Here is a 5,061-nt window from a genome sequence, read left to right as displayed (position 1 = left end):
ATGGGACATACTAAATCGTAATATCACCGGTTTAACATTGAAATCCGTAAGTATTATAAGATGAGAGAGCGGAATAAGCGCAGAATAAATATATCAAATATTTTAATGGATTTTTTTAAAACTCCTGTCAACTATACAGAACTATCATAAAAACATGCCAGCAAACTCCCGTCGGTTGGGTTAAGTTATAAATCTAGTCTAGGGTTGGCAACCTTTTTATAACATGGGCCAGAATAAATTTTACGTTTTTTCCGCGGGCCGTAGTAGTTAATTGACGCCTTCTTGTGACTTGTAATTTTTTTAGTCTGCAAATATGAAATAAATAAAAAGTTAATTACTACATTTATTTCTCTTATCGTTTTCGAAAATTACAAAGAATTGGAAAAATAACTATTATTAATTAGTTATTTTTCCAATTTTATAATCTATTAAAGATCTCGCGGGCCGGATAGAAACTTTTCGCGAGCCGTAGCTGCCCGCGGGCCAGGGGTTGCCCGCCGTTGATCTAGTCTACTCGTGATTCATATAATCGGGCGAGGGCGGCCGAATATCTAGCAGGCAGGCGGCTAACAGCTCAGAACCAGTCCGGGATATAAAATTAGATGCTTTATGCGTGTGTCGCTTCTACCAGCTAAACCGGGTGAGGTTGGTGCTCTGTAAACCTCATGTGCCAATGCTTATATAATCTGGCTGATTGGAAACTGACCCGGTTTCTACATTCCTTCCGCCTTCGAATTATTCGAATATACAATAGCAATCTTATCGTTTTTTTCACATGTAGTATAGAAATTTGTAAAAGATACATAATGCAGTTATAATAAAATATTAATTTTAATTAATTCAAAGTACGTTAAAAAATGAAAATTTATATTTTATAAAATACAAGGGAAAGTCACTGGAAGGTGGAATCGGCGCTTCCATCGCTTCCAATGACGGCACGCCACTGCTTTATTAGCATTTACAATTTATTTAAAAACAAATTCTTAACCGAAAAATAAGCATTTTTTATTTTTATAATAATACAATAATATAAAATTATTATCTAATAAAATGTTGCCATAGATTGCACTAAACACAACTTTGTAGACTTTTAGTGCAGAAAACGTCGTGCAAGAAAGGAAAGTTCGAATTCACCGGAACCAAAAAAGTCACCGGAACTAAAATCAACAATAACATATTTTATTGCACTTTTCCCACAGACTCAGAAATGAATCACAAGGAACTAAATCCAAAATGTGGTGGTTGACAAAAAGGAGTAACGTGACCAACGATATAAAAAAGGGGAACAGAGAGAGAAGGGAGGAGAGTCCCGTTACGCCGATTATAACAAGTTCTCATTATGCAGAATCCGAAAAAGTTCCCGTTACGCAGAGTCCGTCCCGAAGGAAACTGACGCCGAATACGAATACCGAGCCACCCTTCCGAATTGCCGAACATCAAGGACACCTTCGCTTGAACGACGAAGTATGAATTCCCAATCTTTGTGAACTCTCTCTCTTTCCGGGTACCCCACCACAAAGGTTAGATGAAGCGATGTATCTCTCAATTGTGTATGTTAATCTAGTATGTTAAAAAATTTTTGTTGTTTATTCAGTCGATGTCAATTATTCGAATATCGCCGCCGCTCTATCGTCAGACCCATCCACTTCCTCCACTCGAGTAACGCGTAAAAAAACCAAGCCGCCATCCTCGACAGTGGGCAGGTCTCACAGACCTGTTAACCGGAAAAAGGAGATACGACCCCGTCCTACCTCCCGGTACCCACAAATTGGTTTTTCAGGAGTGGGGTTCGACTTTCTCGAGCGATCGATAGTGCGGGAAGAGACCATATTCGAGTAAAAAGACCAAGTCCACTCGAAATAGGGACTTAATAATCAGGTGGATTAGAAAAAATGACTTAGGAGGTACGATTACGTCATACCCCCCTGTATCCACAAATAGTTGCCAGCTTTTTTTTATACCTATGTCTTTTCGAAAATATTGGCTTTTTATATGCACTGTCTTTAGCTAGAGCAGCGATTCACCGCCGGAGGTACACGTACCCCTAGGGGTATGCGCTTGGTGTTTAAGATTACGCAAAAAAAATTAATAATGGCAGATGTATTAAGAAAATATTTGTATTCTGCGTTAAGGCCTTTGGCATCGTCACAGCATTTGACGTTTAGTTTTAAATAAAAACATAATCATAAAGAAATAAAATCAGTCAAGAAAATAATGAAATTAATACTTTGTTGCTTTGATGACAGCTTTAATTCTTTCAGACATGGATTTTTCCAATGAAAGACAATATTAATTATCGATGGCTTTCTAGCTTTCCTGAATAGCGATATAAACAGCTGATTTGCAGAAAGGAGATTTATCCTGGACCAATTTCTTTAATTTTGGTCATATGATTTTTAATAATGTAGAAGCAATGTTTCCTTTTTATAACATTCCTGCTCCAAATTTTAGTTGCAGCAGAATATGAAAAACTAACGTCTTTAACAAATCTTTGATGGATTGTCATCTCTAGGAGTTTTACAATCCTTTCAATTGTGTCGATTAATTATATCTTACTATATGCCATGATTATATTATAATAACAGAAGAGTAAAGCTTTTGAGTGCTTATGAGCGATCACACTTTATTCCAACTTACTGTATGCGTATTGAAAAGTACAGCAAGCATTGTCTTAAGTGTGCTAAGTGTAACATAATTCCTAAATTTCTTCCTCTATGTGATGTTTAATTTATGTATTTAATTTACATAATGTTATGGTGATTATTTAAATTTTTTTAATATAGAAAAATTTCTACTTATCAGAAGTTTTGCCAATTATTTTAATGTAACATTCAAATAACCGAATTGTAACTACAGAACTTTAAAATTTCCATACGTGTTCGAACATAACTTTGTTTTACATGAAATATTTTAATCGCGAATAGATAAACTCTACAAATCATTTGATAATTACGAGAAATGGAAAAGTAAATTTTCCTTGCAGCACAAAATAATGCTAAGACCTAATGAAACAGTGCTTCTTCTATAAGTAAAGCAGATGCTCTTTAAAAGTTTCAAAAAATTAAAACTGTACTCATTTCAGACATACGTCACACAAATCAAAATAAATTGACATCGCGTCTAACAAATTACTCTATTAGTTACATCTGCACAGTAACTAAAATTTTGAAAAATTCAATTACAATGATTTACTCGTCATAAATAGGATCAGTAAGGTTATAAATCAACATTCTATCACAACTTCTTCTGTTACTTGATGCCTTCTTCAGTTTTAAAAGTCCCGAGAACACAGAATGTAGTGTACTGGCCATCTAAAAATATAACATAGTTATTACTAAATAAGTATAATTCTGTCTCTATACGATATAAATTTCTACGTATGTCCTATATTCTGATAATAGTCGTTATGACAGGATGTCACGTGAAACTACCTTTAGAGGAATCTTCTTTTTGACGTCGAAGAAACCACCTATCGAGAGACACAAGGAGACTTTTCCGAATCTTTTCATAAAATTTAATAACTGAAAAAAATAATAATTATTCACTATCAAATCAAATTTCGTCAGTAATAAAATTATAATTATGCGAAATTTACACCTTAATTTTAAATGGCAGGTCTAAATCGCATACTTCAAACTGCCGTATCTCTTGAAAGCCATTCTGCATCTGAGAAATAATAAAAACATATGAGAAATTTAAAATAAAATGTCGTATTTTACATAATTTATGTAATGATAAAAAGTGATTTATTATATATTTCTAATAACTGCAATTAGTAATAACTCATTTCAATAAGTATTATAATAAGAAATGAAAAATTAATGGAAGCATTTGCTTAAATTATAAAAGGATTGACTGAATATTAACGTGTATATTTTTATAAAATTATTATGGAAAGAAGCGTTTTATTTCATCTCTTCCTAAACTAATTCTCTTGAAATAATAATAATAATAATAATAAAATTACTATTATTTTGAAAGTTTTTCGTTAAGGATTTTTCTGTTTAAGTGTATTGGATACACCAGTTAAACGAATTTAGAAAAAACATCATAATATTCAGTACAGTGTTTAATGAGACTATATGAACTGCATTGTAGACTTTTATTCATCAGAAATAACAAATAGTAGACAAAAACATAATTACTGTAAATGCCACGCAACACAGCAAACACCCACAAATAATGCAGATGAATGTAAGACCAACCATCGTAACAAAGATCCATAAGCGTACAAACCCATGCGAGTCATTAAAGAAGAACGCATAATATATGAAACTCGTTCCCCACAATATACCAAAATACGCAGCAACGAAGGCAAACTTCATCTTCGTGTTCAACTGATTTACATAAATCCACAATTCTTCATGGTAAGTCATTACGTTTCGTAATTCAATTTTCAAGTTATAGGCTTTTCTTTTTATCGCGGTCAGTTCGTCTAAAAGTTCTTCGAACTCTTTATGCGCGACAAGTATTATTAAAGCGCCTAACAATAAGCCGTGAGCAATTCCCCCAATAATTAAACTGCTAATAATGCCAACGTCAATACAGCAGAAAAGGGCCTCCAATGGAAACTTCGCTGTTTTTTCCAAATTAGGATAATACGAAATCACATTGACAAGTTGAAAAGTAATAATTATTACCATAACAATTAAAGCAATGAAGAGAGAAATATTACTCATTAACATATTATTTTCAATATACATCTTTTCATAGAAATATCTGTTTCTTAGACGTGCAAGGAGTCTAATCTTCATGCGATTAACGAAAGTTAAAGCAAATGAGTAAACGAAGTATAAAATTGCAAACGCAACGTTCGTAATTTTAGCGTCATCTTTGAATGTGTCAAACCAACCGATACAAATTGCGCCTTCACCTACACCTGGTAATGCTTGCCATATCATAAGAATAGTAAAGTGCCATAATAGCAACTGAACAAATTTAACATATTTGTTTCTTCTGTTATCGTTATCTAATATGAAACTTTTATGTTTATGTTTGCAAACATCGAACAGTTCTACGCCGTATATAAGAGCAAGCATCCAAAAAGGTCTTAGAAAACAA

The 5,061-nt window shown here is 33.3% G+C and overlaps 1 long non-coding RNA gene across 1 annotated transcript; it reads right to left on the bottom strand.

The window, feature by feature from the left end:
* Positions 1 to 3,233: 3,233 nt before the first annotated feature.
* On the bottom strand, positions 3,234 to 3,667 carry LOC136988693 (uncharacterized). The gene is made up of 3 exons (XR_010882799.1): positions 3,598 to 3,667; positions 3,432 to 3,521; positions 3,234 to 3,311 (listed from the first exon to the last, which is right to left on the bottom strand). It is a non-coding gene; the product is annotated as an uncharacterized lncRNA (long non-coding RNA).
* Positions 3,668 to 5,061: the final 1,394 nt, after the last annotated feature.

Source organism: Centruroides vittatus, unplaced genomic scaffold (assembly GCF_030686945.1).
Source record: "Centruroides vittatus isolate TY-2023 unplaced genomic scaffold, ASM3068694v2 scaffold_384, whole genome shotgun sequence".
Lineage (NCBI taxonomy): Eukaryota > Metazoa > Arthropoda > Arachnida > Scorpiones > Buthidae > Centruroides > Centruroides vittatus.
The sequence above is the reverse complement of the archived record's forward strand: the minus strand, read 5'-3'. Positions and strand labels throughout refer to the sequence as shown.